The following is an 11,001-nucleotide window of genomic DNA, read 5'->3' as shown; positions in this document are numbered from 1 at the left end:
CCCAGCGTGTCCCGCAGCTCCAGGAGGGGAAGCAGCGATCCCTGCCTGCGGTGCTGCTCGCGGGCTGGCCTGCGCCGCTGCTTTCGCTTCATGAGGGCGATTCAAAGGCTGCACCAAGAGCTGCTTCTCGGCGGGACCGTGCGGCTCGGGCAAGAGCTGCCGGGCCGGGGAGGGGAGGGCACCAGGGAAGCCGTGAGGAAGCCGTGAGGAAGCCGTGAGGAAGCCGTGAGCGGCGTTACTGCGGGCCCTGCGAGCGAAGCGCCGCGGGGCTGTGGGGCCGTGCCCGCCGCAGGTCACCCAGATGGAGCACATCCCCGCGGCTCCTGCGAGCGAAGCGCCGCCCCGTGAGGCGGTGAGGCCGCGGGGCTGTGGGGCTGCGGGCCGTGCCCCGCCCCGGCGGGGCCGGGTGCTCGGCGGTGCCGTCAGCGGAGCGCCGAGCGCGGCCATGAGCGCGGTGCTGCTGCTGCTGCGGGCCCTGCGCTCCGCCCGGCCCCGGCCCCGGCCCCAGCCCCAGCCCCAGCCCCGGGCCGGCCCCGCGGCCTGCGCACGGCCGCGCCCCGCCGCGCCTTCGCCAAGGAGCTGTTCCTCGGCACGCTGCGCAAGGTGGGTCCGCGGGGGGCGGTGGGGGCCGGCCGCGCCCGGGGGTCGCTGCCCTTTCACCGGCGGACAGCGGGGCTGGCACGCACCGGGGGCTCGTCCGCAGCAGCGCCAGGGCCTTTCCCAGCTGCTCATCCCAGCCCGGGCTGCGGGCGTTGCTGTGAGCCCTCGGCAGGGCCCGGCCCGGCCCGGCTGCCCCGCAGCCCCCGGGTCCAGCCCTGCGGAGCTCCCTGCCCTGGCTCTGTGTGCCCCTCAGCTGCAGCCGGGTAACTGAAGGGAGCCTTTGCACACAGAACAGGCGATGGGGCTCAGAGTGACCCAAACAACGCCGAGAGCCCCTGTGCCTGCCAGCCCCGCGGGTCCCCTGGGCGCTGCCTGTCGCCGTGCTCCCCCTCTGGGCATGCCGCTGAACTTGGATGGCTTCGTCCTCTGGTTGTTCTTCAAGGATGGAGGCTTCTTGTAAATCTCTGCCTACAGTTTTGGTAGGAAAGATTGGTGTTCTTGTGGTGCCTTGAGATGCCACTGGACAAAGAAGTTAAAATCTGAGATGGAACGCTGTATTAAGCAGAGTTTGTTACTGCAGGGCTTAGAGTGTGCATTTATCAGAGATTGCAGGGTGAAGTAAACGGAAAGAAGGAATAACTCAAATCCACTGAAATAAGTTGAGCAATAAAGTCTGTTTCAACAGAGCTTGTCAGATAAGGTGTTAAAACAGGCAGCACTCAGGCTCCACTGTGTTAAACCCCTCTACAGATATGTCTGGAGTGTTTCTTCTCTCAAGTTTCAACACAGCAGCTTTCTGAAAACCTCTAACATTTCACAGGTCCTGAATTTTTGATGCTGATATATTGCTCAGAGTACCATGAACAGATTTGTGTGGACAGAGATAAATTCTTCTGTTTAAAAGGGGAAAGGCAGTAAAAATCAGAAGTGTTCTTCTCACGTAGCCTCCCACTCCTTGTGTTCCTTGTTTGTATTTTTTACCAATTCCAACCTGTCAGGCTGTGCTGCTTCCAGTTCATGGCCAGAACACCCTGGGGATGATAAGGAGTGGTGGGGCTCACTCACCTTTGTCCTCGAGGCATTAGCAGGTGAAATGTGCTGGGTGTTCGCAAGGGACAGTGCTCATGGGCTGAGCTTTGGAAACATCAAACTCATTTTTATCAGTCCCTGAATAGGGTTAAAACTCATGGGTGATGAAGAACTTTTGCATCCTCGTGGTTCTTAAAGGATCTCTTGATTTCTCCCTCATGTTTCTGTTGTTCAGTTAACACCCTCTGGTCTGGTTTTGATGTGAAATAAAGTTGGGTCCTGTGGAGCCCTATTTCTGTTTCGGGACATTTTCCACAATTCTTAATTTGCACAGTGTTTTAGAGTCTTTGCAAGGCATATCTCCCATGATTTTTATTTTAACTGCATGGTTCGTGTATTAAAAATTATTAAATAATTCTCCTATTCTCCTATTTTAGGAAGAAGTTTTTCCTTACCCAGAAATTAGCAATGAAGAACTGGCAGAAATCAACCAGTTTGTGGGACCTGTTGAAAAGTTCTTCAATGAAGAAGGTATATTATTGTGGTTTTATCCATGCAAGTGATTTAGTGATTACAAAATTATTTCACTATAGCAGTTTCCATAAGGTGTTTCAAACATTTAATTTAGTTTATGCATTTATTGCTGCTCACACAGTGATGCTGATTCTGTAGCATGTCCATTTGTGGCTTTTTTGGGAAGTATTTGGGTGCTGATCAGAAGAATTAAATCTCCAAAACAGGGGAAAAACCAAGGATGTAAAAGAATTCTGGGATAAAGATAGGATTTGAAATTGGTTTTAGCTCAGCTGAATTGTGCTTCTAACTACTTCATACATTGTGATTTTTTTTTTCCTAGTTCTAGTTCCTAGAACTTTATAGCTGTCCTACTCTGCTAAAACTGACCGTGGCAAAATGCAGCAGAGATACTCAGAAATGCTGGCTCGTTGAGGAGTTATGAAAAATCAAAAGCATTTCTGTTTTTTCAGTATTAGAGTAATAATTCCATTTGGGAAAGGCCTTATTACCGTCTGCATTCCAGAGAGCATTGCAGGGTGTTCTTCCATTCGTGCTGCCTTGGATAAGCCAATTCCAGAGCAATTGCAGAATAGTGGTTTGCACAGACAGCAATTTCTGGGGCAGTTAAACAGCACTGTCTCAGCCTTCCCATTGACAGAGGTTTTCCAAACTCTGTAGGAGTTTGGAGAAGCCAGTGATTGTCACACATCACAATTGGCAAGATCCAGGTGATTTTAACTGTAAAATTGTAGTGTTGCTCACTGACAGTAAATAAAGGATTTATTCAAATTACATTTTTTAACTCTTTGCTCTGTGGGGGGGAACATGGTTCATGGAGTAAACAGCCTGATGTTTAGGGAAGGAATAAAAGGGTCAAATTATGGAGTCTGGAGAAAGTATGATTCCTGTTTGTTTTCACTGCCATGGTACAGAACAGCTCTCTTAATCCCCCAAGAATCTAAAATCTCCTAAGAACAAGATTTTCTAATTTCCTCATTTATGTACTTTTTTTTTTCTTGTATTCACGACCTAGACTTAGTTCAGATAGAGAATCCTGAAAATACTTTGCTTATTCCAGTCTTGGAATCTGCTGGCATGCAGAACCAGTAGAAATGTTTGAGAAAATGAAATAAATGCTGTATTTTTCCCATTTGCAAGTCTTTTTCCTGAATATGTGGTGAGGACAAACAGGATGGTCAGGCTGAAGCTAGAAAGAAGAAATTCTTGTGAAGCTGGGAATGAGAAGGGTCATGAGTGACTGTGGCCCTGGTGGGGGAATCCTGTAGCCTCCCAGCTGCTCTGGGCACTGAGAAACACAGTGTTAAATGAGAAAAAATTCTCTATTTGTAGTGGACTCGAAGAAAATCGATCAAGATGCAAAAATCCCACCCGAAACCTTACAAGGACTGAAGGACCTGGGTCTCTTTGGCATGCAGATTCCAGAGGAATATGGTGAGTAAATGCCACAGAAGAACATCTAGGGGTGCATTTTGTGCCACTTTTGTACCTCTCCAGTTAAAGCTGCTACATTCCTGTATTTCTGTACTTGAAATGGATTTTTGGGGGAGCGGGGAAGTGGCACAAAAAATGTACTGAAATAAAACCTGGTGCCTGTTCCAGGTGGGCTGGGCCTGTCAAACACCATGTATGCACGTCTGGGAGAAATCAGCTCCCTGGATGGCTCCATTGCAGTGACCCTGGCAGCTCACCAGGCCATTGGGCTGAAGGTAATGCTGCTGCTCTGGGGCCAGGGCTTCTGCACAGATTGCATGGAAAAGGTGAAGTGAAAAATGTGGGGCTTAGGGGGAGCAAATCAGAATTACTGGCAAAGCATAAATCAGGTTGTTGGTGTCTGCAGCAGCCTCTGCCACTGGTTCAGTGTGAGACAGAAAGGCTGCATAGGAAGTACACAAGGAAGTTACTATTAGGATAATTGTTCTTAGGTGAATGAGTCCAAGTTGTTTTTTTTTTTTAAATTGGCTAAACTTGTCTAAAGTACCTAGAATAAATAGAATTGAAGCAGTATCAGGGGGGCTCAGGTGATGAGGAAGGAAAGAATTCAGAAAAGAGGAACTTTGGCTGGCTGGGGCTGCATGTTGGGGGGCCTAGAGGAGATAACTCATCTGAGAGAAAGTGTGTCAGTTTTGAACTTGAATATAGCCTTAGGTATTTACCTTTTTAGTGCTGGGTGGATGGCAGAAAGAAGCTTGAAACCACACTCAGTTTGTTATAGCAAGAGAAGATTCCTTGTGGAATTGAGCAGAGAATGCTAATGAAAAAATATTTTAATGACTGACAAATAATACAGTCTTGTTGATTAAACTGTCTCTTGCTATGCCATAAAACTTGCAGATGAAGCTTTCTGAACATGCTGGAGCTTGTCAGCTCCCTCTCTTTTCCCACAGGGTGATGCTGCAAAGTTTCCTGTGCTTGTTTCTGCAGGGGATCCTCATTGCTGGCACCGAGGAGCAGAAGGCCAAGTACCTGCCCCGCCTGGCCTCGGGGGAGCACATTGCTGCCTTCTGCCTCACCAAGCCCGGCAGGTGCTGCTGCCCCACAGCCCCACAGGGGCTCACTGCCTTAGCTGCATTGCTTCATACCTTCAGGCTTCTTTATCTGGGGCCCATGGCTTCAGTATATACATCTGTGGCTTAGTTTTGGTATTTCAAGGAACACTCCAATTACTCTTTCCCCAGCATGCTGCTTTTGGCAGTGTCCATGAAATCCTTGATTCTTGTTCTCATCCCAGGAATTCATTTACTTGAAAGGATGCTTTGTGCTACGTCAGAAATAATGTGCTGTGACTGTTCTGGGATGCTTTCAGTTCTTATTCAAAATATAAAAGCCTGTTTTGAAGGAGCTACCAAAACTAAAAGGAAGAATTTTTGTTGTCACTTAAGTGAGAGGCTCATTGTGTGTTCACATAGCTCAAAGTGTAGCTCCAAAATGTTGCTTTTGTGGCATTCTACACATTCTGGTCAGGTTATAATCCTGATAACATGGTAATGAGAAGAAATGTCCCCTCAGGTAACTTTTAGAACTGTTCAATCTAGTGAGCTTGCTTGTTAGTTAAAACCTAAAATTTATATACTGCTATTTGAGACCCCCTCCTTTTTACAGAATAGGAAGAGGGGGAATATGCAGTTTTGTTTTTTTAAAGCATGTTTACTTCTTTAAACATTCGTAACTTGTTTGTTTTCTAGTGGGAGTGATGCTGTATCCATCCAGACAAGGGCAACCCTGAGTGAAGATGGGAAACACTTCCTGTTAAATGGCTCCAAGGTACCTACTCACAGACTGGGAACAGGAAAGGGGTTTCTTACAAATGTAGGAAGTGTTCTTGTCTTTTGCATCAGTCTGGAACTGGGAGGTTTCCAAGCTAGAGGAGAATGACCCTGTCAAAAAGATTAGGCACAAAGGGAATAGAAAATTATTGTTAGAGAATTACTGCATTAAACTCCTGGTAAGGAAAATGGAAAACTACCCTGGGTTCTTTCTCTGTTGGCCATTTGTGTGTTCAGCTTCAGGGCGGGTTGGTTTCTTAGTAAATCAGCCCCTTCCATGACAGCTTAGGTAAAAGGAAACCTGAACCTGTATTTGACATCTCTTCATTCTGCAGGCTAGATTTTAAAATAAAACTTGATATTTAATTAGAAATAGGTCTGCTTGGAACCTTTCTGTTAAAAGAAACCGTGACAAAAGCCAGTCTTGAAGAAATCAGAGATGTCCTGGTTTCAGCAGTATTAGATGCGTTGCAGACTTGGTCTGTAGTTGTTGATCCATTTGTGGTGTGAAGAGACCCACCCTGGGGGAGAGGCTGATCAGAGAATTTCTCATCAGAGTTAATTTTTGGCCACAGGGTTTGTCCAGTCTGCATTGCCCCTGTATCTCTCAGGTGCCAGCAGCAGCAGGATGGACCAGCTTTTGTGGAAATGCACTGTGGATTTTAATTTAATGCATATTGATACTACATTCTGGTTTTAAAGTTGCTCTAAACTGAGCACATGTGGTCAGCTCTCCTCAGAAATGTGCTCACCCTGGGAGCAGACCCTCATTAGAACTGAAGGGAAGGAACAGCAATTTTTCAGCACTCTGTTCTTTTCCCAGCCTGTTACAAAACCCTGGAGGGCTGTGCCCACAAAATCAGCACATTTACCTTTCTTACACATCTTCCCTCTCTCAAAACAGGTCTGGATCTCCAATGGTGGCCTGGCCAGTATTTTCACAGTGTTTGCCAGGACAGAGATTGTGGACAAGGACGGGCAGGTGAAGGATAAAATCACTGCTTTCATCGTGGAGCGGGACTTCGGGGGCGTCACCCATGGGAAACCCGAGGATAAACTGGGCATTCGAGGCTCCAACAATAAGAGCCACCTAAAACTGTTAGCAGAACTTGTTTTCATAGTTTAAGGTTTTATTTTGGTTGGATCATCTGAATTCAGGGGCAAATCAATACGTATTCCATGTTACAGTATAAGTTTCATGTTTCTTTAGCTGGCTTTTCCCAGGAGCCCTTCCTGACGCAGGGTCTGAAATAAGAAATCCAATTTGTGGAGTTCATTCACTGTGCAGTGAAAGAAATTATTCAGGAGTCTCAGTGGCCAATAGGTTTAATCTAGAAGTCCACGTTCTTCAGCTCTTCTAAGCTTTGTAATGATTGCATCTTTTCACCATCTTGGTGACTGTTCAGTCAGTTCCTTAGAACTAGAAATAAAGACCAAACTGTAGTTCTCTGTTTACACAGTGTATATTCATAATATTTTAAATATTTTACATCAATAACTGATGTCAGCTACAGCCTTTTCCCAAATTCTCACTTCTTTGGCGAAGCATGTATAATTCTGTCATAAACAATGCATTAGGAAGACTTCATTTCCTGCTACAAATAGTGACTTAAGTTCCTGAATGTCTTTTAAGTATTTCTGTGTCATATTTGATCAAGTGTTAATTCTGTGTTTCAGCCTGTGAAGTACATTTTGAAAACACCAAAGTGCCTATAGAGAATGTAATTGGAGAAGTTGGAGGGGGATTTAAGGTAAGCAGTGGAGAATAACTACTGGTGATTTATAGAAGTCTGAAGGAGGCTGTTTCCCCCCGTGCTGAAGTTTCCTTGTGGGTGGTGTGAGCACTGCCACACTCTAGGGTACAGGAAGAGAGATTCCCCCATTGATCTGTAAATTGGTGTCACTGGACAGTGCACAGTGTGCCATCATCTCAGATTTCTGTGTTTCTTCTCTTCTTGTTGGGCTTTTGGTTGTTTGTTGTGGTGTCCCCTCAGAAGAGGGAGTGACTTCAGCTGCCCTTCTGCCCTGAATGGAGGACATGTCCTCTGCTGGTTCCAGAGCAGAATGTGGGAAGGGAGACACCCTGGCACAGGCTGTGTGGATGTCACAGGGAGTGCTGGAGGCATGCCCAGCTCCAAGGTGCCCTGGCTGTCAGGTGCTTCTCCAGGGCTGCCCTGTTGCACAGGGAAATGCTGGCAGGACCCCAGGAGAGAAAACCACAGGTGGCCTTGCAGTGTTACCTTTCTCTGAGAGTGTGACCTGGGGAGTTGCTAACCTGCTCTTACTCCTTCTCCATTTCTTATTCCTGCTGTAGCAGGCAAGTCCAGGCCTAAGTGCTAAAAGAAATTATTTTCCTTAATGTAGTAGAGATTAAAAGAAGATTGTTATGGTGCCTTCCTGACAAGTTAAAATGTAGGACAGTGACTTCTTTCCTAACAGGCTTTGACATGAGTCACCCATGTTGAGAAACAACACTACAGACACCAGACTCCAAAATCTATTTTTTTTACGTTATTGGTCTGTATTTCATTTCTATACCTCCTTTCTTATCCCTTCTGTGATGTGTTGCTGAAAGCCACCTGAGGCAGAGAGCAGCCATCACAGGTCAGCTGCAAGGAGAAATACTGTGGTTTTCTTCATCTGATAAACTGGAGCCGTGCTGTCCAGCTGGAATGTTGTTTACCAGCTGCAGATAAATGCATTTTTATCTACATTTTACCTTCATCTAATTAGAGATTATTTCCAAGTCACCGGATCATCTACTTCAGATACAAAATTGGATGTAATGGGTGGCAGGAAAAGCCCAGTTTTGAAGCATTTTCCTTGGGATGCTGAGAGCTGTGGTGGCTGATGTGAGGGCACTCTCCAGGACTGGCAGTGTGTCCCAGTGAGGAGTGAAATCCAGGGAACACAGAAGCAGGAAGCAGTGACCTAAGGAGAATGTGGCCTAAACCCCATCTGTTTCTTCACAGGTTGCCATGAATATCCTCAACAGTGGAAGATTTAGCATGGGCAGTGCATCTGCTGGAATGATTAAGAAGTTGATAGGTGGGTGAATTGGGAGCTCTGCATGGCTGGGTGCCAGCAGAAACTGCTCTGCCTGAGGCAGATCATGCAAGACATTCAGAGTGGGAGCAGGAGTCTTGACCTTGTCATAACAGGCTTTGATATCTTTAAAACACGAAAATATGGTTTTGAAAAATTAAATTAAAAGCCTGCTTGCAGAGGTTTTGAAATAAAGGTCTTTTTCCTTTTGTACAGTGTAGATTCAGTTCATAGAGTGGGAGGTTATTGCCTCTGTTGGACTTCCCTGAGGTAAAATGTTATTCCCAACAAAAAAACCTCTGTACTATTGATTTTAGAAGGTGTAATCTCCCCTGGAACCTCCCACCTGAATAACTGGCTCAAAGCTGCACACAGTAACTAGGGCTAAAACTGCTTTCTGCCAATTATTAGCCAAAACAGTAACAGAAGTCTCTCTAACCAATTAGCACCAAACCTGATCACTTCTCTTAAGAGTACAGGTTCATACCTCTGGTTCAAAAGCCTTTGACAGGCTGGTCCCACACTTGGTCAACACCATCAGTGTGAGGGTGATTTTCACAAAGTGCTGCTTCTGGAACAGCCAGGGGGCTCCTGGGCACAGACTGGAATGTCACCGCCCAGGGAAGGACACCAGCTGCTGGAATGGTCTGTCACAGCCCTTCTGAGAATGACTTGTTTTTCTTTCTTTGAAGAACTGACATCAGAGTATGCTTGCACCAGGAAACAATTCAATAAGAAACTCAGCCAGTTTGGATTAATTCAGGTAACAAAACATGAAACACCTAAATCTCTGTGCGAAGTGCCAGGACATAGATTGCATTGGGTGTATTTTGGCTGTACTGGTTTAAAGGATTTGCTAGAAATTTGTGTGAACCTGGTGCTGACTTCTGTACACTGATCTTTTAAATGTCCAGAATGATAAATGTATAAAAGTATTTTTTATTTATTGTTGTTTCAAAGTGGTACTTTTTATTGATTGATTAATTTGATGATGTAAAACATATAAGAACTGCAGGTCTTTTTAAGTTTGAGGGTTGATTGTGGACTTTTGCATCTGAATTTCTGTACGATTCCTCCTGTTGCTGTGTGGCAGGAGAAGTTTTGTTTGATGGCTGTGAAAGCCTACGTGATGGAGAGCATGGCTTACCTGACTGCAGGGATGATGGACAGGCCAGGCTTCCCTGACTGCTCCGTCGAGGCTGCCATGGTCAAGGTAACCAGGGCTGGGAAAAGGCTCAGTGTTCAGCCTGCAGAGGGCTGAGAACTCAGGGCTGCATTTAGAGGAGAGAAGCACTGCAGCCAGGTGGAATGACAGATACTGTTCTGTCTGTACCCCACAAGCTCAGACTCGTGCAAAATAAAACCAGCAGGGAACAGGTTGAGAATGTCACAGCCGCTGAGCTGGCGTCTGAGGAGGCCTCACATGAGCACTGGGACACTCAGTCACACTCCAGCTGCCATCCTGGCCAAGCTGTTGCTGTGCCAGCTTTCCCAGGGAGCTGATGGCACAACAAACCCTGTGGAATATCCAGGCTGTGGCTGTCAGGGTGTCCCTCATGGTCACTGCAGAAAACTCCTGCTCTGGGCTCCAGCCAAGCAGCTGCAGCTGCTCTCCCTGTGTGGGGCTGCCCCTGTCCCTGGAATGTGGAGAGTGCCCTGTGCATTGCATCACTAAATTTGACAAACCCCTGAGCCACAGGGATACTGCTCCAGGACCGGTGTAACACACAGAAAACGCTGCAGCAGTGTCCTGTGGATACAACCCCAGAGCAGGGCATCCTGTGTTTATTGCTGATTTATTATCTACTCTCTGCTGATCAAACCCTGTTCCATGGCAGGTGTTCAGCTCTGAAGGTGCCTGGGCATGTGTGAGTGAGGCTCTGCAGATCCTTGGAGGCCTTGGCTACATGAAGGATTATCCTTATGAACGCTACCTCAGAGACACCAGGATCCTGCTCATCTTTGAGGCAAGTACCAGGATCCCCTTTTTCTGCAAACTGCAGTTCACACCTCCTATAAAGGGGAGTAGAAACCTGAAGGTTTGATTGACCAGGATCTTGTTCCTTCAGCTGCAAAGTCTCTAACAGTAAAACTGCAGGACTAACCTTGTTTTCTTTGGAATATCAATAGTAGTTCCCTATAATCAAATAAGCTATGATGGCTTTTACAGACTGACCACAGTGTGAGTTACAGCAGTAACCTTTCCTCTTGTGTGCTTCTCACAAGAGAAGCAGAGAAACTCATAAAAGATCAACTTAGACATTTAATTAACTTATTGATGGCTATTTAAATTAAAAGAAAGGTTGGTTCTGAAGCTTGTTCTCTTTCCAAGCTGGATTGTCAGTGACCCATCATGTGCACATCAGAGTCACTGTCAGACTTGATTTTAACTCAGCTCATTTTGAGCAGTTCTACAACTATTCAAATATTCCTTCACTGGAACAGTGCAGAGCATTTTTAATCAAAATGCATTTTGTCTGTTTTCTTTTACATTGGGGTATATTTGTGTGTTTAATGATGAGGGGCT

At 46.2% G+C, this 11,001-nt stretch overlaps 2 long non-coding RNA genes across 3 annotated transcripts; both read left to right on the top strand.

The window, feature by feature from the left end:
- Positions 1–1,837: 1,837 nt before the first annotated feature.
- On the top strand, positions 1,838–4,581 carry LOC135292004 (uncharacterized). Its single transcript, XR_010354596.1, has 3 exons — positions 1,838–2,160; positions 3,496–3,597; positions 3,766–4,581. It is a non-coding gene; the product is annotated as an uncharacterized LOC135292004 (long non-coding RNA).
- Positions 4,582–4,666: 85 nt separating this feature from the next.
- LOC135292003 (uncharacterized) lies at positions 4,667–10,980 on the top strand. 2 transcript variants are annotated; one of them, XR_010354594.1, is made up of 3 exons: positions 4,667–5,427; positions 6,334–7,180; positions 8,402–10,975. It is a non-coding gene; the product is annotated as an uncharacterized LOC135292003 (long non-coding RNA). The 2 variants fall into 2 exon arrangements; XR_010354595.1 differs by having other exon boundaries at positions 4,680–5,427; positions 6,334–9,687; positions 10,313–10,980.
- The last annotated feature ends 21 nt before the right edge of the window (positions 10,981–11,001 follow it).

Source organism: Passer domesticus, unplaced genomic scaffold (assembly GCF_036417665.1).
Source record: "Passer domesticus isolate bPasDom1 unplaced genomic scaffold, bPasDom1.hap1 HAP1_SCAFFOLD_175, whole genome shotgun sequence".
NCBI classification, from domain to species: domain Eukaryota; kingdom Metazoa; phylum Chordata; class Aves; order Passeriformes; family Passeridae; genus Passer; species Passer domesticus.
Note: the sequence above shows the minus strand (reverse complement) of the source record. Positions and strands in the feature narration are given on the sequence as shown.